Source organism: Sturnira hondurensis, unplaced genomic scaffold (genome assembly GCF_014824575.4).
Source record: "Sturnira hondurensis isolate 20B ecotype Veracruz unplaced genomic scaffold, ASM1482457v3 Scaffold0013299, whole genome shotgun sequence".
In the NCBI taxonomy this organism is placed as follows: Eukaryota; Metazoa; Chordata; class Mammalia; order Chiroptera; family Phyllostomidae; genus Sturnira; species Sturnira hondurensis.
In genome coordinates, this window is record NW_028085930.1 from 3,247,235 (window position 1) to 3,274,395 (window position 27,161).

Below are 27,161 nucleotides of genomic sequence, written 5' to 3' on the forward strand. Positions count from 1 at the left end.
GAGATGTAAAGAAAGCCTCAGTTTTCCTCCAGAATACCTTAAGTGGTCATGAAGAGAAAGTGGGTGGAAACATTAACAGTAAAGGCCATTCTGATAAAAGCCTCAGACAGAAATGAGGAACAGGTTATCAGGGAACAGGTTATCAGAAAACGCAGGAAAGGTGATTCTTGTTGTAAAACTGACAAAGAACTTGGCTAAATTGTGTTCATGTCCTAGGGTTTTGCAAGAGGTAGAACTGTGAGGATGAAAGTGGATATTTGGATAAAGCTATTTTTTAAAAAATCTTTATTTACCGATTTTTAGGGGTGGCGGAGAAAAGGGGAAACATCAATTTGCTATTCCAATTATTTATGTATTAACTGGTTGATTCTTGCATGTGCCCTGATCAGAAAACAAACCTGCAATCTTGGCATATCCAGATGATGCTCTAACCAGCTGAACTACTTCGCCAGGGCTGCCTGAAGCTATTTTTAAGCAAAGCGTTGAAGGTGCAGCTTGAATGCTTACAGGTGTGCCCAGGGAACCCTTTGGTAAAGAGATGAGTAGAGGTGTGAACATCAGACTCAGCCGGGAAACAGCCAATCTGAACTAGCAAAAGAAGATTGTTGGCCATCTTCTTAGATTTTACAGGGTAAGACCAGATATTCTTCCAAGACTAGGAAAGAAGAACCCCAAAGGTGATTCAAAGATCATTAAGGCTGCCTCCTCCATTTCAAAAGAGGAAGCCATTACCTGGGACTTAACCCAAAGCTGTGGGGGCAGGGTGACTAGAGCGACTGACACATGATTCCAGCCCAGGGAGAGCTGTCTCAAGTTGCACCCTCAAGTAAAGCCATGAAGAAAAAATATTTAAATATTTAACGTTTTTAAATGGTCAAAATATCTGAATAGACATTTCACCAAAATCATTAGTCACTATAGGAATGCAAATTAAAACCACAAAATGATATCCCTACACAACTATCAAATGGCTTACAAAGAGAAGGAAAGTGGAGAAAAAAGGAAAGGGGTAAAAAAGACGGGGTAGGATCAATATAGACAGAAAGAGAGAGAGAGAGAGAGAATGAGAGAGAGAGAAGGGAACAAAGACAAAAAGTACCAAGGAGCCAATGAGGACACTGAACAACTGGAATTGATGCACTGCTTGTCAGAATCCAAAAGTAGTACAGGCACTATGGGCAACAGTGTGGCATCTTCTTACAAGGTTCAACACCGACTTATGATACAACCCAGCAATCTCACTGAGCTAGACCCAAGAGGCTATGCATGACATTTGGAAAAGGCAAAACTATAGCGACAGAGAGCAAACTAGAGGTTTTCACAGGTTAATGGTGGGGGTAACCACAAAGCATGAGAAAATTTTATTTTCTTGAGAGGGGAATGAAGAAACTGTTCATACTTAGATTGGGGTAGTGACTACATAACTCTATGTATCAAATCTCATTCACACTCAAAAAAGTATGAATCTTACTATATTTACACTGAAATATATAGCAGAAAACATTCATTTGTCTTATACTTAAAGTACACCTGTTTTTACTCATGTATGATTATTTTTTTATTGATTGATCTGAGAGAGAGAGATTTGTTGCTCCACTTATTTATGTATTCACTGGCTGATTCGTGTTTATGTCCTAACTGGGGTCAAACCTGAAACCTTGGTGTAGTGGGATGATGCTCCAAGCAACTGAGTTAATCAGTCAGGGTCATGTATGAATTTTGTACCATCATGCAATATATACATTGACTGAGTTTTGCAGATCTTCCAAACATTGACGTTTTATAAACTATCACTGCATTTCATGCAGCCTCTCCAAGCTCCAGAATGAAAATGAAAATTAACGTCACAATATATGAAAATAGTTTTTGCCTTATGAATTCCCTAAAAGGTCTATTTTAGGAATCCTGCTAATCTAAACACTGGAACAACAAGTGAACAACTAAAAATATGTTCTTCCCCAATTTACCTTTACAAATTAATTAGGTGTATCTATATATTAATGACACTAAGTTTGTCCAATCATTTTACCAATCATTGTGTATAGTATGTACACTATGAGGAAGGGTACTGTTTGCAACATCTTTGGCAAACCAGTTGTTATAGTCTGAGGAAAAAGGAACTATCCAGTGACAGAAAAATTCTAAAGGGAAATCTCTTGTGCTAGAACAAATGAAATTTTAGAATCTGCTGTACTTTAACATATAACTTGACAATTTCCTGTTTCTGATAAAAATCAGCAGAGTGACAATACCCAAGTGACTAACTCCGGAAGTTTGGTTAGGCTACAGATCTTGCAGTAAACAATTAAGAGGGAAAAAAAATCCCCAAATAATTAACTTAAATAAGATGATTTTACTCTATCCAACATATTAAACCTTATCATTTTGTCAAGTAATTTTAATTGTTAAACACTCATTAATGAAACAACATGGATAAGAATCCCATTATGGGGAAATTAAAAATGACACACTAGTCTGAAATAAAGGCTACATAAAATCAAAGCTTTTATCTTAAACAATAGATCACATAAAAATGCAACCCTATACTAATCACTTTTGGAAATATCACTTTGAAAAGTTTCCAATATGAGAAAGCACAAAATAATGACAAAGGCAAAAGTCCTGTGCATACCAAAATTCATTCACTTATTGATTCAACAAGTTTATTGAACAGTTACTACAGATTAGGAGCGCACTGTGCTAAGGCCTGAGAGTAAACAAAGGCACATCAAGCAAAAACCCTGCTCTCAAAAAATATCCACGCTACTACTATTTCTTCAACAACTTATTAAATTAATGCTCCAGGCATTACCCCCTATTTAATTACTTTGTTAGGCACCACAAAATTTTACTTATTACCCTCTCTGAATTAAAATATATATAATGCCAAGAAACCTATAACAAAAGTAACAGTTTAAATCCGGTACCCATCTGACACCATACACTTATTACAATGTTACTGACTATATACCCTTAGATGTATTTTTAAAACTGTGGTAAATACCTGTTATGGACTGAATTCCACGACACCCCCAAAATTTGGATGCTGAGTCCCATCCTCCAGTACCTCTCAGACTATGACTATAATTGAAGATAGGGCCACTAGGTTGGACTCTAATCCAGTATGACTAGTGTTGTTATAAGAAGAGCTAATTTGGACACAGACATACTTGGTTCAAAGACAATGGGAGAAAACAACCACCTACCTATAAGCCAGAAGAGAGGTGCCTCAAAAGAAACCAACTCTGCTGACAACTTGATCTCTCAAACTCCAGGCTCTACAATTTTGAGAAAATAAATTTCTGTTGTTTAAGCCACCTAGTCTGTGACACTTTGCATGGCAGTCCTAAGTAACAGATAAAATTTATCATCCAAACCATTTTTAAGTGTATGGTTCAGTGGCAACAAGTACAATTTACAACGTTGAGCAGAATAATCACCATCCATCTCCAGAACAATTTTCACCTTGCAAAACTGAAACACTATACACATTGCCTTTATACAACAACTGCCTTTATACAGCCAAACTATCAATTAAGTATGGGAGAAGACTAACATCATTTTCAGACAAGCATTCTCAAAAAATTTAATTCCAATGTACCATACTTAGGAAATGAAGGAGTAAAGCAAGGAAAAAGAAAGACATAAGATCTAGGAAGCAGGGAAACCAATAAAGGCAAAAGAAATCTCCAAGATGCCAGCAAAAGTAAATTTATCTTTGAAGCAGGTCTAGAATAATCCAAAAAAGAGTAGATTTCACCTGGCTGGTGTAGCTCAGTGGATTGAGCGAGGGCCTGCAAACCAGAGGATCGCAGTTCAATTCCCAGTCAGGGCACATGCCTGGGTTGTGGGCCAGTTCCCAGCAGGGGATGCACACAAGGCAACCATATATTGATATTTCTGTCCTTCTCTCCTTCCTTCCCTTCCCCTCTAAAGATAAATAAATTTAAAAAAATCAAATTGTATGAAAGTCTGACAACCAAGGAGTTAAAGAATCACTCATCCAAACCAGTAGGAGGGGCAGAGATGCAGAGACGGGGCAGCGGGGGCAAAGAGGACTGGACGCAAGGCAGTGGCGAGAGGACCAGGGCAGGAGAGGCAGCTGGCAGAGTGCAGGAGGCAGAGCAGACAGTCCCACATTTGTGTGTGGATAACCAGGAGGAACAACTGGGGAGCAAGACAGACCACTCAACCCAGGGTTCCAGGTCAAGGAAATAAAGCCTCAAAACCTCTGACTGAAAAAAACCTGTGGGGGCTGGGGAACCCTTACACAAACCCACCCACCTGAGAATCAACACCAGAAGGGCTCAGTTTGCTTTTGGGTGGTAGTAAAGTAGAGAAAAAATTGGAACTGTAATAGCATAATCAATAAAATATTTACAAAATAAAATGAAATAAAAAGTAAAAAAATTAGCATTTTAACAAAAAACAAATTATTCACTATGTAAGATGATTAGGCACCTGAAATGACTGAAAAAAGACTAAATTTTAAAGAAAAGAACACTCTATAAGAAAGGAAACTTCAGATTGGAAAAAAATTAACAAAAACAAGGATTTAAAAAGCTAGATGGAGATTAAGGAAACCAATACTAGCACATATAGATATCCCCATATTTAACAACTGTGTGTGTATGTAAACAGTTTCAGATGGGTTAATGAAAACTAACACTGAACACTATGACAACCAAATCACTGATTTTTAACATGCTTTTACTTAGAAAAATGTTTACCAGTTATTTTCGAGGTCCTACTGTGTGCTGGGCACAGTATGAGCTACCCAGCTCATAAAGCTAAAGATGTCATGAAGAGTTTACAAGCTAGTGGGAAAAGTTCTATTTCTTTACCAATATTATTTTATCTGTAATGCCGACTTATTTCAAACTTATTCTGCTCCCATTAGCACCACAAACTATGTTATGGCTATAAAGTACATAGCTATACTTTATAGTATACTATACTATATACTAACAGCACATTAGGTTCAATGTGCTGCTACTATTTATACATTTAACTACCTCTGACTAGACCAATAAAACCACCTGTCATACACATTATAAGTCTGAGCCTTCAGAATCCACCTATTTAAAAATATAATACACACACACACATACACAAACAACAACCCACAAATGGCTGGTCTTAACTCCAAAGACCTAAAGAACAAAAAATATATAATGGTCCTAAGGAGGCGAGCCAGGTACTGGGTATAAAACAATGCATATCCAAAGAAGTAGCATAATAAATTTATACCTATTAGTTCTAAAACAGAGGCTGTGCATTCTGGTTTTATTCTCCTCACAAAGGTTAATGAGAAAAAGGGAACCATCAATACTTGGGGAAGGCTTGTCCACTGCATGTGTCATCCATCCCGGAGGTTTTAGAAAGTACAAATTATCTCCTGAGACATGGTATCGGGGATTTTATTCAGCCTAGACTACCTCTAATCCCTAAGTGCTGGGGAAAAGAACCCTCATAAAGAAATATGTCCTTTACCTAGGGGAATGGAGTTGAACTTGGTGACTCTACCCTCGAAAACAAATGGAAGTCACAAACAAGAGACCAGAGGCCAAGGATTATCTCTCATTTCTGTTACTGCTATCTTTAAATTGCTTCCATATCTAGCCATGTGGGCTGTAAGGTAGAGGAAATGAGAGGACTGTCTAGTTTCTCTAACTCTTTAGCCAAGACTCAGAGAACCACCAAGTGTGTAGGTGAAAATAGCTTGAAAAGCACAAAGAAAAATCTATAGTTTCTGAGATTTGAATCAAGGAAAAAAGAATAGAAACCAGTCAGGCCTGAGAACAGAAAACTCCATACTGTTCTTACATAAAGTAAAACAATGCTCCACAGGTTCTTACAAACAGACTACTGCACGAACTAGGTTTTAAAGAATAACTCTCTTCTACCATCACCACATCTAGCTTTCTCCAGCTATCCCTAATCTGGAGGACTGAGATGCCTCTTGGCACTAACATCTAAAACAATGTTCACGTATTACTTTGATAAATAAGGATCTTGCAAAAGTCTGCACTTAGGAGTGAGTGTTTCCTTCAATTTTGTAACCTACACAACTTGCCTGCCTCACCCTAGTTAATACTCCTGTAAATAAAATGTTTATGGCACATTCAGTTTCCTTTCTAACCACCTATTTCAGTACTAGACACTGTTCTGCCATTAGCTATGACTCAGGGGATGTCCTATCAACCTCCATGAAACTCCATTTTCTTATCTGCAAAATAAGGAAACTGAATCAGATAAGATCAAAAAGTCTCTTTTGCATGCCAAAACTATGATCTAAGTTTCCCTTAAATTTTATGGAGTAAACAAAACCAGATTTGTCAAATTGCTATTATCAATAAATCAACAAACAACACATACATCTTCACTAGAAGATGTGGAGAAAGGGGAAGCCTTTTGCACTGTTGGTGGGAATGCAGATTGGTGCTGCCACTGTGGAAAGCAGTGTAAGTTACCCCCAAAAATTAAAAATGGAACTGCAGTTATGACCCTAGCAATTCTACTTCCGAGAATTTATCCAAAAACCCCTGAAACACTAATTCAGAAGAATACATGCACCCCTATGTTCACTGGTGCATTATTTACAACAGTCAGGATTTGGAAGCAGCTCAAGTGTCCATCAGATGAGTGGATAAAACAAACAGTACATTTACATAATGGACCACTACTTTACCGTAAAAAAGAAGAAAATTCTACCCTTTGCAACAGCATGGATTGACCTGGAGAACATATTTTTAAAGTGAAATAAGCCCACTAAAGAAAGATAAATACCATATGATTTCCTCCATATACAAAATATAACGAACAAGATGAACTAACAAGCAAAACAGACAGACTCACAGACAGAGAACAGACTGTAAACTCCAGGATGGAGGTGTTGCGTGATTAAGCAAAAAAGAAAAAGAACTCACAGACACAGACCTCAGTGTGGCGACTATAGACAGAGGGGGTTGGGTGGAGATGGAAGAGGGTATAAGGAGGATAAATTGTAATGGAAAAATACAATAAAAAACAGTACTGGGTTTTCTACATATTGTCATTACACAGGTAGGCAAAAGTAGTTTTACAGGTATAATACACACAATACAATAATTCATATAATAATACAAGAATAAACTGCTTTGTATACAAACAATTATAAATCTACCTCTGCCAACCCCTGTATATTACCACTATTCCAATCCTTATATTTTATACTCTAATCACTCTATCTCTTAAAAGTATCACTCCAAGGTATATATATTTCCAAAAGAATACACGGTAGCAGCGGGAACAGCAGAACTACCATTTCCCCACATTGTAGAGTACAAATAAGGTTTAGATTTGGGCATCACTTTTAGCAACCATTTTCTCCTGACGTACGACAAACTATGGACACCTGAAATCCCAGACATATTTGACATGAAGTTAATCATAACATGAGTATTTTTCACATTAATTGCTGCACTTAATTACTAATTCCTCCTCATGCTCTTTATGTGTTTATGTAATTTTTATTCAAAAACAGTTTTAGGACTTTACCACTTAGCCTTGTTAAAATTTATTGTACCTTCCATCATCCTTTTGGCCTATGCTTACAAGGGACTCTCAGAGTTACAGGAAACCAGTACACTCTCACTTAAAATTCCTAGGTATGAAAATGCTTTGTACACCACACACAAAAATAAATTCAAGGTGGATAAAAGGCCTAAATATAAGTCATAACACCATAAAAGCCCTAGAGGAAACAATGGCAGGAAAACCTAACACATCTCACACAAGAACATCTTCATGGGTATGTCCTCTAAAGCAAGGGACATAAAGGAAAGAATAAACAAACATGACCGCATCAAATTAAAAGCTTCTGCATGGCTAAAGAAGACAGCATTAAAATGAAAAGAGAGCGAACTACTTGGGAAAACATATTTGCCTCGGACAAGGGTTTGATCTCCAAAATATATAAAGAAATTCACACAACTCCACTCCAGGAAGACAAAAAACCCAATTAAAAAATGGGCAAAAGCCCTGGCTGGTGTAGCTCAGTGGATTGAGCGCAGGCCTGTGAACCAAAGGATCACGGTTCGATCCCCAGTCAGGGCACATGCCTGGGTAGCAGGCCAGTTCCCAGCAGGGGATGCACAAAAGGCAACCGTACATTGATATTTCTATCCCTCTCTCCTTCCCGTCCCCTCTAAAGATAAATAAGTAAATAAATAAATAAATAAAACCTATGGTACATTTACACAATGGAATTCTACACAGCAGAGAGAAAGAAGGAACTCCTACCTTTTGCTACAGCATGGATGGAACTGGAGAGCATTATGCTAAGTGAAATAAGCCAGGTAGTGAGGGACAAATACCATATGATCTCACCTTTAACGGAAACATAATCAACAAAAGAAAAAAGCAAACAAAATATAACCAGAGTCATTGAAATAAGGAACAATCTAACAATAGCCAGAGGGGAAGGTGGAGGGGACAGTGGGGAGAAGGGTTTTCAGGAACTACTATAAAGGACACATGGACAAAACCAAGGGGGAGGGTGGAAGCAAGGAAGGAAGGTATGTTTGGAGGGGTGGGGGTAAGGATGGAAAGAAAATACAGACAACTATAATTGAACAACGATAAAATAATTTAAATTAAAAAAATAAATAAATGCTTTGTAAATTGTCAAGTATTCTGCTTGTCCACTTCATAGGCACGTCACACACTTAACTAACTTTCCCTGCAGTTTCTCCTTCTGTGTTCTATAATTCAGCTAAGTAGTACCACTATCAATCCAGTTATCTGGATTGATGAACCCTACTCAGTCAACCCCCATATCTCATGTCATGTCCTTTTTACCTCCTACACAGTACTGAAATGAATCCAGTATATCCATTCTCAATACCACTACCTCAGTAGTAATGTAGGCATTTGCCTCCTTAAGGAGTCTCTCTGTTTCCAGTCTCACCATCTTCCAGTTTGAAGCATTTAGTTTATTCTTAGGTGGAAAAAAGTATAATACATCTGAGTTCCTCCTTTAAATGCTTGTTATCTAAAATTGAAAGCTAAATGAAAGGTCTTAAATGTATTTGCTTTGAGTCACAATAAATGTACTCTTCTGAACTTCCTAAAAATCATGAGAAAAGGTAAAAACTTTTTAAACTATAATGAAACTAATTTTTTTTTGGTATAAGAAGATTCTGGAAGGATAGTGGAGTAGGAAGTACCAAGAATCAGTCTCACCATCTAGACAAAAACTATACTAGCAAAATCTGTGTGATCTAACTATTTTAGAATTCCAGAGTCTATTCCAGGACTTGAAACTTCCAAGGGAAGGGTTGGCCTGTAAGTTTTGATTAATTTTAGCTTTTAGCCTGGCAATGACTATCCATCCTCCACCCTCAGTCCTGTGCCAGGCATCTGTGCATTACTTCCAGGAGCAGCTTATGGGAGCCAAGTGGACAATAAGGATCCTGTCATGAGAGATATGTGTCCTGACAGGTGACTGCTGCTTCTGACCACTAAGGTGCTAACACAGAGAGGCAAGCAGCCACTGCTGAACACACACACCCAAATGTATAAGCCCCTTTCCCTTGGATTGAATGGGATCTAAAGGGCTGGCACTTTTTTTCCATCCCCTCTCTCCTTCATTTTTCTCTTTTCCTCTTTTGGGAGTCAGGCATCAAAGAAGTAAGAACAGGGAAATTTAGGAAGTCACCACACATACCCAGGAAAAGACTCAAGTTTAGAAAAGACTGAGGAGAGATTAAGGGTAATTCCTGGCACAAAGACAGTCTATAACACTCAAGAACAAGAAAGCATAAAAACAAACACACAAAACCCCAACAAACCCGGGGGAAGAAATGTGATTTTCAGATTTACCACATTATTAGATTCAAACATCTAGTTTTTAACAACAAAAAGTCACAAGGAATACAAAGAAAAAAGAAAATATGGCCCATTCAAATGAAAAGAAACCAACAGTAACTTTCCCAGAGAAAGGCTAGATGATAAACATACTAGACAAAAACTTTAAACAGACATCTTAAAGATTATCAAATAGGACTTCCGGTCAAGACAGAGGCATAGGTGGAAACACTATGTCTCCTCACACAACCAAGTTTAAAGACAACAAAGTTTTAGTAACAAAAATGCAACCAAAACACAGAAAATTGAACTGTATGTATGGAAGTCTGACAACAACGAACCATCCAGCCACACCTGTAAGAGGGGCAGAGTCAGTGGCTGGTCGAGCAGGGTCTAACAGGAAAAAGCCGCAAGACCAACCCAGGAGCACGGGCGGTGGTTGGCGGATCCCAGGTGTGGGGTGGCAAAGGGAGGACCCAGTGAGGGTGCAAGGCGGCTAGCTGAGCACGGTCACACAATCGTGTGCAGATAAACCAGGCGAAGGAGCGAGCAGTGAGCAGTGAGACAGACCACTCAGGCTAGGGCCCCAGCAACGGGAATTAAAGCCTGAAAGTACCAATTGGAAAAACTTTCAGGGTCGAGGTGCTGGGAGAAGCTCCCAGGCTCACAGAGAGTTTGTTGGAGAGACCCACAGGGTCCTGGAGGGTGCACAAGCCCACACACCCAGGAGCCGGCACCAGGGGGCCCAGTGTGCTTGCGGAAAGCAGCAGAGAGGACCAAAATCCAAGAGAGCACAGAACAAACACCATTGCGCCTCTCTGACCGTGCCCCCACATCCAGCATCACAACCCAGCAACTAGGTCACCCCACCCTGGTGAACACCTAAGGCTCTGCCCCTCATACAAAACAGGCATGAACAGACCAAAACATTATGGCTCAAGAACAGCTCAAAGCCCCAGAGCCAATACTTCTAAGCGACCGAGAGATAGCCAACCTATCAGATGCACAGTTCAAAATACTGATCAGGATGCTCACTGAACTGGTTGATTGTAGTCACAAGTTAGAGGAACAAGTGAAGGCTAAACTAATTGAAATTAAAGGAAATGCACAGGAAACCAATAGTGATGGAAAGGAAACTGGGACTCAAATCAATGGAGTGGACCAGAAGGAAGGTAAAAATGACCAAAAAGAAAAGTATGAAGAAACAAGAATTCAAAAAAATGAGGAGAGGCTTAGGAACCTCCAGGACATCTTTAAATGTTCTAGCATCCGACTTATAGGGGTGCCAGAAGGAAAAGAGGAAGACCAAGAAATTGAAAACTTATTTGAACAAATAATAAAGGAGAATTTTCCCAATCTGGCAAAGGAAATAGACTTCCAGGAAATCCAGGAAGCTCAGAGAGTCCCAAAGAAGATGGACCCAAGAAGGAACACACCAAGGCACATCATAATTGCATTACCCAAGAATCAAATGAAGGGGAGAATTATAGAAGCAGCAAGAGATAAGGGCCAGTCACCTACAAAGGAGTGCCCATCAGACTGTCAGCTGATTTCTCAAAAGAGACCTTATAGGCAAGAAGGGGCTAGAGCAGATAAAGTGCTTCTCAGATAAAGTCAAGTTCAAGGAGTTCATCATCACCAAGCCCTTATTATATGAAATGTTAAAAGGACTTATCTAAGAAAAAGAAGATTAAAAAATATGAACAGTGAAAGGACAGCAAACTCACAGTTACTAACAACCACATCTAAAACAAAAGCAGGCTAAGAGGACAGCTAGATCAGGAGCAGAACCATAGAAATGGAGATCACATGGAGGGTTAGTAACAGGGGAGTGGGAGGAGAAGTGGGGAGAAGGTACAGAGAATAAGTAGCATAGATGGTAGGTAGAAAATAGACAGGGGAGAGGAGAAGAATAGTGTGGGAAATATAGAATCTAAAGAACTTGTGACACATGACCATACACTAAGGGGGGGAATGGTGGGGGAGAGAGTGTGCAGGGTAGAGGGGAATGAAGGGGGGAAATGGGACAACTGCAGTGGCATAATCAATAAAATATATTTTTAAAAAAAGATGATCAAATAGTGAAAAGATGAGAAGAAAGTAAAGAAAAATGTATACCTTGACTGGTGTAGCTCAGTGGATTGAGTGTGGGCCTGCGAACCAGAGGATCGCGGTTCGATTCCCAGTCAGGGCACATGCCTGGGTTGCAGGCCGGTTCCCTGCAGGCCAGTTCCCTGCAGGCCAACTCCCAGCGGGGACACACGAAAGGCAACCATACATTGATGTTTCTCTCCCTCTCCTTCCCCTCTAAAGATAAATAAATAAATAATATCTTTAAAAAAAAGAAAAATGTATAAAAAATGGGAGTATCTATAGGAATAGAAAACCTAAAAAGAACTAAAAGACAATTCTGGAGGTGAAAAGTACATAACAAAAATTTTTAAAAATTCACTAGAGTGATTCAAAGGCAGAGTTGAACAAACAGAAAGAATAGGTGAACATGAAGTTATCAATCACAAAGAAAAAAGACTAAAGAAAAGTACAGAGTAAGGTACCTATAGTACAATAGCAAAAAAACTCAACATACGCACTGTGGAAGTGCCAGGAGAAGAGAGATTAAAGGGGTAAAGAGATTATTTGAAGAAATAATGGCTGAAAATGGCCAAATGAAGGACACAAATATAAACATCCGTGCTCAACAAATTCCAAGTAGGATAAACTCAAAGAGACCCATACTGAAATACAAAGATAATGAAAATGTTTAAAGACAGACAGAATCTTAAAAGCAGCAGCTAGACAGAAATGAATCATCACAAACAAGGAATCCTCAACAAGATTATCAGCAGATTTCTCATTAGAACCTTGACGTCTAGACAATATATTCTAAATATCAAAAAAAGCATAAATGGATTAATAATGTTCTTTTAATTTTCTATATTTTATAATGCTTCTACATGGCAGGCCCCTTTGCATCCAGGGTTACCTAATTTCTAGAGATAGCAAACAACTTGTCTGAAAGCATATCTTTGATATATAACCAACTAATCCAAAGCTCATATTTTCCCTGCACTCAATCACCACAAAGCCAGGCACTAGCCAACTAGAGACCACTCCTACTGCCCAGAGTTATAAATTACTCAAACTATCTAATTCTAAACTTGCTCAGGGGTAGGCCCTGCCTCATCCATTCCTTTCCACAGAAACCACAATAACGGTTCTAGAACGTAATTTCCCTTGCGCCTTCTACCTCCTGATCACCTTGGTGCTTCCCCCGTGGCCTGGCAGGGCATGCTATGCCTCCTGCTTCTAGAGAACTGTGAGTAAAAGTCTCTTTCTTCATCACTCCAATCAATTCAATTAAAAAAAAAACCTTCCTTCAGTATTCGGTGTCTGTGTGTCTTACTCTACCTGATTAAAACACATCGTGGGTACACTTCATAACAATAGGGGAAATAAAGAACAGAAATTAATAAAACAAAATATCAGAAAAAAATCCCAAAGAAGGGAATAGTTCCTTAAACTTAAGAATCAAAAACCATACCTATAGAGGAAAAATTTAACAAATATAATTAAGACTGACAAATGAGTACATTAAATTCTCTTCTTTTCTTAAAATCAGTCATGAAATATAATTAACATACAAAATTCAATGATTTTAAGTGGAGATGAGTCTTTACAAATGTATAAAGTTGCATAACCCAAAACACAATCAAGATCTAAGTGATTTTCATCACCCCAAAAAGTTACCTTGTGACCCTTTATAGTCAGCCTCTCCCTGATGCCAACTATTGATAGGCTTTCTTGTTACTAGACAGTTTGCCTTTTATTGAATTCCTTATAAATGGAATCATATACTTGACTATATTAAAATTTAAAACTTCTATTAATCAGATATCCTATTATCAAAAAATCATTAACTTACTTTAGAACATTATAATAAAAAAAGCCTTACTAAAGGAGACAAAATTCTGGTAAGGTTAGGATCACTGCAAAATATAAATAGCAACTTATCAGACATAGAGCTGAGCAAGTGGTAAGATGGGTTTGGGACTCTTGCACTCTGGGAGGAAGCAGAATTTACACTTACTCTAGAAATAAGAGTAAATTCATTGCCTTACCTGCCCCAAGTGTCCCTCTACATTTCTAGTACCTAGGCCCAGCACCACCAAAATGGGATCCATCTTAACAACACTTTAAACCAAAGGACCCATTTAAGAGTGAAGGAGAAATACAGGCATACCTTGGAGATACTGTGGTTCAGTTCCAGACCACTGAAATAACGTAAATACTGAAATAAAGTAAGTCATAACCTTTTTGCTGGTGGAGGGTAATGCCTTCAATTTAAAAAAATAACAAAACAAAACACACAACATCTGTAAAGCACAATAAAAGTGTGCCTTTAATAATAAGCATTTGATCTGGCCATTCCACAGATGACATCACCAGGAAACTGACAGACTAACAGAATGATAGAATGGCATATTACTTATTATTTATATTTTTATTCTTGTTTATTCTATTACTATGCAGCAGAAAAAAAGAAGGAATTCCTACACTTTTCAACAGCATGTATGGAACTGGAGACTTTTGCTAGGTGAAATAAGCTGGTTGGTGAAAGCCAAATACCATAGGATCTCACATATTATTTATTTTTAGAGAGAGAGGAAGGGAGGGAGAAAGAGCGGTAGAGAAACATCAATGTGTGAGAGAAACGATTCAGCTGCCTACTAGGGACCCAGCCAGCAACCCAGGCATGTGCCCTGATTGGCTCAACTAAAAGGTTACCCTCTTGATCTTCCAGGATGCAGTATATGCACTGAACCAAGGGCTATGGTGTTATATCCCTAGTATCTAGAATGGAGGAATCCAGAAAGCAAGGGGTGAAGCTAAACTGACTCTTTCCACTATCAATCCCAGTAACTCATTTGTGAAATGTGGGCTTCTCATGCTCACAATTTAAAACCTCTCCTATATTAAAGGTCCTGAGGGTAACACTTCCACCAGGGACACAGTAAGTAAGGATTTCACTGAGCCTACAAGTTATGCATTCTTTTTGGCACTTTTGAGCTTCTCATGCTCACAGACTACCAAATACAGGATAAACTATACTAGCAGTAATACTTAATGCTAATTATCATTAGGAGTTGTTGTACACAATGTGTGTAGGCAGCAGTCTGTCTGGAGCTCATGGTGTTTCCACGCTTGGGCTACAGTAAAAAAGAAATCGCAGCAACCATGGCTCAAACAAGGTAACACAACTAAGGGCTCAAATTCCTCAAGGATGAAAGTCTAGAGGTTACAAGCAACCTATAGCAGCTGACATACTGACCCAGCATAAGGGGAACCTAGAATGGGTGTTCATGAAAGAATGGGTGTTCATGAAAGAAGGAAATGATGAATATTAATTCCTGCTTCAACAATAGTTGTACAAGCAGGTAGCACTAGCTCACACCACGAATCCTTCTTAAATTTCTGTTGTAGAGACTGCAATGACTCAGTGATGGATTAGAAATCAATGTAGGATCCAAACAGATCTGATCAGAGCCAGAAGTAAATCTGTGGTATTTTGTTACACAGCAGTAGGAAAGTAACACAACAAGAATCAAAGGAGAGGCCAAACAGCATGAAGATGAAGTATAAGAAATTTCCGATAAGAGCCTACCCCTTATTGTTGGCTTCTCCTCTGATTCTAGCTGCATTAGTTTCCTACTGATTGATGTGTAACAAATTGCCACAAATTTAGTAGCTTAAAAACACAAATTTAACTGTAACTGGAAAATAAATTAATAAAAACCCCACAAATTTGTTATCTTAAAATTCTGGAGATAAGATCAAAACAGGTTTTACAGAGCTAAAATCAAAGTCTGAATTTCCACAAAAGGCCCTATGTCTAACTCCTTAGCTTCTGGCCATATCACCATGACCCCTGCTTACATCACCGCTTCTATTCCTTGAACTTATACTCCTGCTTCCCTCTGATTACACTGGGTCCACCAATAACCACGAAAATCTGCAAAGTCCCTTCTTCCATGTAAGGTAACATATTTACAAATTTAGAGGTCCAGGATATAGACAACTTGGGTAGATCATCATTCTGCCTGCCACACTAGTCATAAACTGAGCCTAATGGTTCTAGATAGGTTTGACTTACTTTCTCCACAGTATTCAGTGGTTCTTTTGCTTTTTGTCCTTGGACTTCCTGAGGCAATGAACTGGGAAGACCCTTGGTAGGATGCTGTGTGTAGTAGCTAAGAGTAGGGGAGGGACGGGGAAAAATTTCATACCCCCCTGGGACAACTGTAAACTGACTGGGAGAACAGATGATAATGGTTTACTCCTGTCCATCTGTCAGTAGACAATATGAGAGCATCTAGATCCTCAGAAATTCCCACTAGGACTGGGCCCTAGCTGCAATAGTAGCGATTAACTCAACAATACATTCCTGTATTAGCTTTTCTTCTTTTCTTGTTTCATTCACCCTGATCCCTTGCTCTCATTCCCTAAAATCGTCTGCCAAACAACCTATCTGCACACAATTTCTCCCTTTTAGACTATACTTCAGGGAAGAGTATGGGAAGCATAACTGCCTAAGAATATCTAATAAAGAGTTTTAGACACAGAAAAGGGAAAGACAATGACTTAAAATGAAGGCTATACTGTATACATAGTAGGGTATCTAGTCTTGACACTATCACTGTGTAACTTTGAGTCAAATCTCTTAAATTTTTTAAGTTTTACCAATTGTAAAATTAATGGCTTGAATGGCTCAACTTCCACTATTTTTGATAGTTCCTTTTAGCTGTAAACTTCTGACATAATAAACAGCATTATGAATTGGTGAAAGGAGACAGCAGAAAGGCAGGAGTGAGATTATCACTAAAGAGGCCAGCCAAAAAAAATTGTTAAAATAAGCCAGTCAGAAGGTAATATTGCCTAAACTGAAAAACCATGGAAAAATTAAAACCCTTATACACTGCTGGTGGGATTGTAAAATAGCACAGCCACTTTGAAAAACAGTTCAGCAGTTCCTCAAAAGATAAAACGTAAATTATACCATGACCCAGAAATTCCATTCCTAGTAATATACCAAGAGAAATTAAAACAAGGTCTGTTTGGGAAAAAGTCCAATCATTGTTAATATGAAAAGAACAGTTTGCAAAGGACATCGATGTAACCTCGCAGCCAAGGAGAGTGGACTGGAATGCACATGTGTCAACAATGACAACTTCACTGTACTAGCCAATGGGGGCGGTAGACACCATTGACTGAGCATGTGTACTATGTGGCTGTTGCACTGAAAATGACTGAGTGAGTAGAGCAATGAATCTGCATCAAATTTTGCATTAAGCTTGAACACCTCTGTGGAAACTATTCGGATGATTCAGAAGGCCACATCTATGGGCAACTGGTAACTGGCAGCTTCATCACCCTAAGGCAGCCCCCTCAGATCAAGTTTCTGGCAAAACATAAAATCACCCAGGTGACACAGCCCATCAACAGCCTAGATTTGGTAGTACCCTGTGGCTTCTGGCTTTTCCCAAAACTAAAATCACCTTTGAAAGGGAAGAGATTTCAGACCATCGGTGAGAATCAGGAAAATACAAAAAGGCAGCTGATGGCAATTAGGAGAACCGTGTGAGGTCCCACAGTACCTACACTTTGAAGGAGACTGAGGTGTCATTGTCTTATGTATCTTATGTACATAAGATGTCTTATCTTATGTCATGTCTTATGTACAATGTTTCTCATTATCTTGTATCTCCTTCAATAAATGTCTCTATTGTTCATATTACATGGCTGGATACTTCTGGACAGACACTGTATTCACATAAAAACAAAATGAAGATGAACATTTATATTACACCATGTGCAAAAAAAAAACCCCTCAAAATGAATGCAAGACAGAGAAAAAGCTAAAACCGTAAAACTCTTAGAAGAAAACAGGGCAAAAAGTTCGTGGCATTGGGTTTGGCAATAATTTCTTAGATCTGATACCAAAAGCACAGGCAACAAAAGAAAAAACAGATAAACTGGACTTCAAAATTAAACTGTTTTATGCATGAAAGAACATGATTATGAAATGTGAGATAATATCTGCAAGTTAATATATCTAATAAGGGATTACTACTGAGAATAAAGAACACTTACAACACAACAACAACAATCCAATTAAAAAAATGGGCAAAGGACCAGAATAGACATTTCTCCATATAACATATACAAATGGCCAAGAGGCACAAGAAAAGATGTTCAACATCATTATTGTTAGGAAAATACAACTCAAAATCCTAAAGAGATAACACCTCACATTCCATTAGGATGGCTATTAGCAAAAAACCCAAACAAACAGAAAGAAAAAAACAGAAAATAACAAGTACTGGAAAAGATGCAGAAAAAGCAGAACACTTGTGCATTGCTGGTAAATGTAAAGTGGTTCAGCCTCTGTGGAAAAGTTAGGTCATTCCTCAAAAATTAAAAACAGATAGCCCTGGCTGGTATAGCTCAGTGTATTGAGCGCGGGCCTGTGAACCAGAGAATCGAGGTTCGATTCCCAGTCAGGGCTCGTGCCTGGGTTGCAGGCCAGTTCCCTGCAGGCCAACTCCCAGCAGGGGACGCATGAAAGGCAACCATACATTGATGTTTTTCTCCCTCTCCTTCCCCTCTAAAGATAAATAAATAAATAAAATCTTTTAAAAAAATTAAAAACAGAATTACCATATGATTTAGCATACTCCAAAGAAAGGAAAACGGGGTCTTGCATGGATATTTGCACACCCAAGTTCACCAGCCTCATTCACAATAGCCAAAAAGCAGAAGGTATCAGAGTGTTTATTAAAAAATAAATGGGCAACCTCTGGTCAGGTGACTTGGTTGGAGTACTGTCCCATTCACTAAGAGGTTGTGGGTTCAATCCCCAGTTGGGACACTACCAGAGGCTACTGATCAATGTTTCTCACACTGATGTTTTTGTTTCTCTGTTTGTCTCTCTCTCTCTTCCCCCTTCCACCCCTTTCCTCTCTCTCTAAAATCAATAAACATACCCTCATGTGAGTAGGAAAAAATAAAATAAAAAATAAATGGGTAAAAGTAAAATATATAATCGATGGAATATTACCAGCATTAAAAAAATATTTCGACATGTTACAAAATAGATAAACCATGAAGACAGCATGCTAAGTGAAATAAGCAAATCACAAAAGGACCAACACTGTATGATTCCACTTATATGAGGTTACAAACTAGTCAAATACATAGAAACTGAATAGTGGTTGCCAAGAGCTAGGGGGATGGGAGAATGAGAATGGATAGAGCAGGGGTGTCAAACTCATTTTCACTGGGGGCCACATCAGCCTCAAGGTTGCCTTCAAAGGCCCGGATATAATTTCAACTCTTTAACAGTTAAGGAGTAGTTACATTTATACAGTCCTAAAATTACATTCGGCCCTCTGAAGGCATCCGCAAGGCTGATGTGGCCCCTGGTGAAAATGAGTTCAACACCCCCTGAGACAAAGTTTCAGTTCAGGAACATGAAAAAGCTCTAGAAATACCTGGTGGTGGTGGTTGCCCAACAATGTGAATGTATTTCAAGACACAGAACTATCCACTTACAATGGTTAATTTTATGTTATATGTATTTTACCACAATAAAAAGAAACTTGTGCCCTGGCAGGTGTGGCTCAGTGAATTGAGTGCTGGCCTATGAACCAAAGAGTTGCTGGTTCAATTCTGGGTCAGGACACATGCCTAGGTTGCGGGCCAGGTCCCTAGTAGGGAGCACAAGTGAGGCAACCACACATTGATGTTTCTCTCCCTCTTTCTAAAAATAAATAAAAAAAACTTTAAAAAAATTTCACTAAGTGAAAGAAACCAGTCACAAAGGACCACATACTGTACGATTCCATTTATATGAAATGTCCAGAATGAGCAATATCTATAGTGACAGAAAGTATATTAATGGTTGCCTAGGGTGGGGGATAAGGGATGTTAAAGGGTGATGACTAACAGGAGTGGAGTTTCTCTTGGGGGTGATGTAAATGTTCTAAATTGTGATGGATGTAAAGTCCTGTGAAAATTCTAAAAGCCATTGAATTGTATACTTTAAATGGGAAAATTATATGCTATGTGAATTATATCTTAATAAAGTTTTTTCTAAGCCAACAAGACTTGGTCACTGAATGGAATTGTAAAATGAAGCAAATACTGTAAGAGAACAGAAACAGCACAGTTAGAATTCTTATTCTGCCATACTGTGACTGACACTAAACAAGGTACTTAACCTCTCTGTGCTTTCGAACACCTACTAATAGGGATGTTGAGAAGATTCACAAAATAGTATGTAAAACACTTAGGATCATACCTGCTATATAATTGTCCTTCCCTGCCCTATCCTCCTACCTACTAAAAATTCCACCACCAACTGTATGAAAATATAAATTCAATGATAGTTGTATCTGAATTTCATGATAAGGAAGTTATGTTTGTCCAAGGTAGCAAAAGTCACCAATTATGGTACTGACAAAGCAATTTTCAAGTGGTAATTCACTGCAAGTTGAAACCCGAGGCAAAGACAAATGAACTATTTTACCCATTATCTCAAAAAATTTTTTCCTTTGTTTATTTTCAAACACTCCTTAACTTAGCTACCTGCCTTTTTTACTCATCCTTTATTCCAAACTATTCTTACTTAGGTAGCTATTAATCATGAAAAAGGCAACAATAATTTGTCCATTATAACACGTTAAGATTTAAAAAATGACTTATTATGCAATTTATGGGACAGCATCAAATCCTGCCCAGCTTACCCACAAAATGCCCTGAACAAAGATGAACAAACTTTAAAAAGATGAGAATGAGAAGGAATGCAAGGAAGCCCCTGTTTTCCCTTGAAAGCTCCTGCTATCCTGCTGATAGCTCTTATTTACCTGGAGACAGAATCCTGTGATACGCAATGAGAGGAAGTGGAATTTCTCCCTACTATCTAAAACCAAGTTCCACTACCACAAAGTCAAGATGCTTTAAGAATATGGCATTAGTAAAATTTGGCATATAAAACTACATTTCCATTTTAAATACACCCTCATTTAATGTCAATGTTAAATAAAAATTTACCCTCAAACTATTTTAAAGGACAATGCCTTTCAAAGGGGCACCTGCATTATAAATACTTCTGGAATAAAATGGAGTAAAGGATATGGTTAAGAAGCATAAACAAAAAAAAGAAGCATAAACAGATGAACTGGCATTGTACTGCTATGATTTTGCACACCTGCAGATCAGAAGAATCATACTAGAAATATTTCAAAATAATTTAGTAAATTTTATCTCTATGTAGGCAATTAGTGCAATCCTAACTTACCGTAACATTAAAAAAGAAAGTATCTCTAAAAAAAAGTTGCTATAAGCCCAGAAGCCTTTTCTCCCTCTCAAACTCCTTAAATGCATTATCTCATTGTATTTCACTTCAGAAGTGTTTACTGCACACTTAGTACACACAGCAGGTGTGCTGAATACTTTTAGTACAACATGTTAATAATTCCCACAACAACCTTATTTTATTATTATATTATTATCACCATTTTATAACCTCAAGAGAAGGTAACATTTCAGAACCTTCACATGCACATCACAAAGAATAGCTACACTAGAGGAAGACAAGCTAACCATCCCTCTTTCCTAAACTCTGGTTTCCTTAACCCTATGTACTAAATTGGTTCTCCTCCTCCCTTGCCACCAACTCCTTGTTTCCATTTCTAGTTCCTCTTTATACTCCCCATTAGCCATCTGTTCTTATCAATATATATACCCTCTCTGTGAATAGACAGTCCATTTTTATGGCTTCATCTTATCACTTTTGGCCAGCTGACTATCAAATCTGTTATGTACAATTGTGTTCGCTAAAGCTACCATTCCTCAACATTTCTATTTGAATGTCTTGCTATCACCTCAAATTCAACATGTATCCTTCTCAATTCATCATAATCTTTTCCATCCTTTCCTAGTCTGTTTATTACAAACCACTATCATTCCATTTACCCAGACCCCGCCCCTTAAGTCACACTTTAATTTCTGTAGGTTTTTGCCTTTGAAATGTCTCTCATTCATCTTTTTCTGTTCCACTGACACTGCTACCACTAAAACCCAAGCCCCCCAGCAATTCACCTGAATTATGATAAGAGCTCTTGGCTATAATTCATTCTAGTCTCTCCACTTTAGTCTTTTCTGTATAACTGTCATTCATCTATACAACACATTTACTAAAAAATTTGTGTGTGTTAATCATTGGCTAAATGCTGCCAGGATAGAACAGTGAGAAAGATACTTCATTTTAGCAGAAGACAAAGGTAATGCAAACAAAATTTTCTCAAAATAATTATAGACTGCGATGATATAAACACAGTGCTAACACAAAGGTCAGAGAATAGGAGGGCTACTTTAGGTAGAGACTTTAGTTAGAGATGGATTTTAAGCTGACACTTTAAGAAGAAAAGGAGGCAGTCATGTAAATATTTGGAGTGCTCCAAGCAAAAGAACCTACAAAACATATAGTAAGTTCTAGGGGGGAGGGGGAAGCTTAGTATATTATGGGATATGATCTAAGGACAGTAGTACAAAGTAAGGTTGGAACAAACGTAGGCCAATTTTACTCTATGCATAATAAGTCATTAAAGAATTCCTTTTACCAGGGGAGTTCTAATCCAATACACACTGTAACAGAGACTGTTCATTAATGTGTTCTTTCCTTCATTATCACACTGCTTTACTACACTTCCCAGCCACCCCTGTAATTAAGAGGGATCTAAACGGCCACACTCCATTGGTCAGAACCGATGAATGTAGCCAAAAGTGATCATATTCCACTTCCAGCCTAGGTCCTAAAATCTTTCTCCATACTCTCTGCCCTTTTCAAGACAACCTCAAAGACCCATGGTGATGACAGTGATGACTTAAAAGAGTTGAGGAACCTGTGTGCCTAAGTTACTCCATGAAGCAGAGGTGTCCCCTCACTCTCACACTATCACACATATACACTAATCTGTGATGTGAGAAAGTAATATAAATCTCCACGGTGTGTTAAGCCACAGTTAAGATCTGTTGCTTATTAGAGCTGTTAACATATCATTACTAATACAGAAATCTTAAAAACAATTCTCTGACTGCTCTAGGAAGAATGAGTTTAAAGGGAAAAAAAGCAGTAAAATTAAAAGATCACTTAAGACTCAACAACAACAAAAAATTCAAAACATAGGACTTAAGTAGACATTTTCCCAAAGATATACAAGAGGCCAACAAGCATATGAAAGTATGCTCTAAATCACAATTCAATTCCTGGGAAAATGCAAATCAAACCACAAAGAGGCATGACCTCACACCCATTACTATGGCTACAAGGCGGGGGGAGAGGAGGGATGAGAGAAGGAAAAAAGGAATTAAGAACTGGTGAGCATGTGTAGAAACTGGACGTTTTGTATATTATTAGTGAAAATGTAATATGGTGGGTGCAGCTGCTATGGAACAGTATGCCAATTCCTCAAAAAATTAAACATATTATCATAGGACCCAGCTATTCCTGAAAGTAGAGACCCAAACAGATAGATATTTGAACACCCATTTCCACAGCAGCATTATTCATAATAGCTAAAAGGTGGAAGCAACCCAAGTGTCCATTAACAGATGAATGGATAAACAAAGTGTGATATACATATTCAATGGGATATTGTTACCAGACTTAACAGGGAAGAAAATTTTGACACATGAGACAACATGAATAAACCTTGAGGACATGACACAGTGAAATAAAGCAGTCACCCCCCCAAAAAACCCCACAAAAAACCAAATACCACATTATTCCACTTACATGAGGAAGCAATCAAATTCACAGGAAAAAAAGTAGAATGGTGGTTTCCAGGAGCTAGGGGAGTGGGACAATGGGGAGTCATTTAGTGAGGACTAAGTCTCAGTCTTACAAGGTGAGAAAGTTCTGGTTTTTAACATTGGCTGCACAACAATGTTAATATACTTAACAACACTGAATTACGTACTTAAAATGGTCAGAATAATAAATTTTATGTGTATTTTACCACAATTAACAAATAGAGAGGGAGGGATATAAAGAACAAAAAGACCAGTGTGAATAAAAAGGGGGCACATACTAAACCTGACAAGCTCAGGCATGGCAGGCCCTCACGAACTCAGTGACCTGAAGTAATCACATAGGATGGTCTGAAATTAAAACTCCCTAACTAAAAGCAAGTCCTGGCGGGTAATAATGCCCTTGATTAAGGTAATCTTTACCTTAACTGAGCCTATCTATTGTCTTGTTACATCTAGGATAACACACCTTTTCAATGTCAGAGTAATCCTCTTTTTCCAGACCCCTCAGGGCACAATCTCCCACCAGAGCCCATGAAATCCTTCTTGTTTTCTTCTTCCTAGAGCCTAGCCATCATGCTATGATGAAGCCCAAGCAGTCTATGTAGAGATCCACATGGAGAGGAACCAAGGCCCCCAACCCACAGCCAGCCAAGGAGGTCCCAGACAACTGTTACCACCACCTTGTCAACAATGTAAGTCACTTAAAAAATGAATCCCTCCAGCCAGCTTAAAAGATACCACATGGAACAGAAACAAACCATCTCTGCCCAAGTGCTGTCCAAATGCAGATCCTTAGATCAGAGATCCATGGGGTGAGTGGAGGGGGAACATTATTGCTTTAAACTACTCAGTTTAGGAGTGACATTTACTCAGCAATAGATAATAGATACAATATGACTCTGGAGTTCAGGGTAGAGATCTTCCCTAGGGACATAAGTTTGTGAACCAGCCACATTGCAATACTATTTAAAATCATAGGACTGAATGAGATCATGGAAGGGAGAGATGAAACTCTTAAACTCCAATATAAAAAAACTAAGCAAGCCCTTGCTGGGTGGCTTAAGGTTTGTGGATTCAACCCCCAGTTGGGATGCAGAAGGGAGGGGACACCAATCCTTGTTTCTCTATCACACTGGTGTTTAATTCTCTCTCTCCCCCTCTCTTCTGCCCCCTCCCCTCTCACTAAAATCAATAAGCATATCTTCAGGTCACGGTTTTTAAAACAACTAAGTAAATAAAAGACATAACTAAGATGGTGGCATAGGTAAACATCGTTTGCTACCTCGCAAACCACATGAAAATTACAACTAAATTATAGAACAACCATCCCTCAGAACCACCAGAAATCGAACTGAATGGAAGTCTGACAACTACAGAATTAAACTACATCAATCCAGACTGGTGGGGGGGGCAGACACACAGAACAGGCTGGTGCCAAGTCCACCTGTGGTGAATCAAAATTCAGAAGGGATAGCTTGGGAGTGAGGACTCCCAGCCCGGGGTTCCAGTGACAGGAAGATAAGTCCCCATAACTTCTGACTGCAAAAACCAGCAGGGATTGATTAAGTCAGTGGAAAAACTGCGTAAGTCCCAGGCAGTCAGCCTTGAACACACACATGGACTTATTCAGACCCACTTCCTTTGAGTTCCAGCACCAGGGTAGTAGCTTGAAAGGTACCAGAGGCATACAGGAAGGAACTGAAGTCTCTGGCATCAAGACGGGAGCTGGGGGACAGCTTTCTGCCAGACAGAACAGCAAGCAGAGGCCACTGTCCCTTTTCTCAGCCCTCCCCCCAGGGTCACAGAGCTGGCAGGTGGGTGCCCTGAGACTCCATCAGTCTGGCTAACACTGTTTGCCCAACCCTGAAGATCCTCTGAGGCTCCATCCCACCCAACATACAGCTGTATGTGGCTTTTTAAAAAAAAGATTTTATTTATTTATCTTTAGAGGGGAAGGGAAAGAGAGAAGGAGAGAAATATCAATGTATGGTTGCCTCTCGTGAGTCCCCTGCTGGAAACTCACCTGCAACCCAGGTATGTGCCGTGACTGGGAATCGAACTGCGATTGTGTGGTTCACAGGCCCGCGCTCAATCCACTGAGCTACACCAGCCAGGGCTGTATGTGGCTTTTAACAATGGCTTTTTCATATGAATGCCTGATCTTGGCCTGTGCTTCATAACTTCCTAAATCCTATTAAACTAGCAACAGAGCCTCAGTAAGCCCTATGACCCCATACTCCTTGCTAAGTGGCCCCAGGTCCAGCACTAGCAGCAGCCAGCCTAGATTCACAGCTTGGCTTCTCCTGGGAATCTCCAAGTCCAACACAAGTGGCAGCCATCTCAGATTGCTTTACAGCTCATGCAGGGTAGCCCTGGACAGAACACAGGAGAAGGCTGACTTTGGCCCACACCACCCAGGAAACCCCAGACCCTGTACACTCAGTGGACAGCTACAGACCACCTCAGAACACCACCACCCTGCCCCTATACACTTGATCCTCTACATAGGGCAAAGATTGGTAGTAAGTGGTCAGAGCCAACCACTGCAACTGACTGGCCTGGGTAAATCTGAAGTATTCAGCCTGGGTGATGGGGGAGGCGGTGCCACTGGACCCTATAGGACAACCTACTACATTAGGCCACAACACCAAGACAGGGAGTCATAGAAGCTCTACCTAATACATAGAAACAAATATAGAAAGACTGCCATAATGAGCAGCCAAAGAAACATGGCCCAAATGAAAGAACAGATCAAAACTCCAGAGAAGGAACTACACAAAGGGCATATGAAACATAAGCAATCTATCAGATGCAGAGTTCAAAACACTGGTTATAAGGATGTTCAAGAACTTAGGACCTTAACATCATAAAACAGATACAGTCAGAAACAAAGGATATACTAATTGAATAAAGAACCATTTGCAGGGAAACTACAGGAGAGTGGATGAAGCTGAGAATCAAATCAATGATTTGGAACATAATGAAGCACAAGACAACCGTCCAGAAAAAGAAAAAGAATCCCCCAAATGACAACAGTATAAGGAGCCTCTGGAACAACAACCACCTTTCCAACATTCGCATCACAGAAGTGCCAGAAGAAGAGAAAGAGCATGAAATTGGAAATCTATTTGAAAAAATAATGACAGAAAACTTTCTTAATTTGGTGAAAGAAAGACAACGCAAATCCAGGAAGCATAGAGAGTCCCAAACAAGATGGATACAAAGAGGACCATTCCAAGACACATCATAATTAAAATACCAAAAGTTAGAGAGGACCTTAAAAGTAGCAAGAGAAAAGCAGCTATCTACAGTGGAATTCCTGTTGACCAGGAATTCCAGTTGATTTCTCAAAAGAAACTTTGCAGTCTAGAAGAGACTGGCAAGAAATATTAAGTCATGAAAAGCAGGAACTTACAGCTAAGACTGCTTTACCCGGCAAA

The 27,161-nt window shown here is 39.0% G+C and overlaps 1 protein-coding gene across 2 annotated transcripts in view; it reads right to left on the reverse strand.

Moving 5' to 3' along the window:
• The window catches only part of NCK1 (NCK adaptor protein 1), an 83,808-nt gene that overhangs the window by 37,498 nt on the left and 19,149 nt on the right, over nucleotides 1-27,161 (reverse strand). The gene's annotated exons all lie outside the window — the stretch shown is intronic.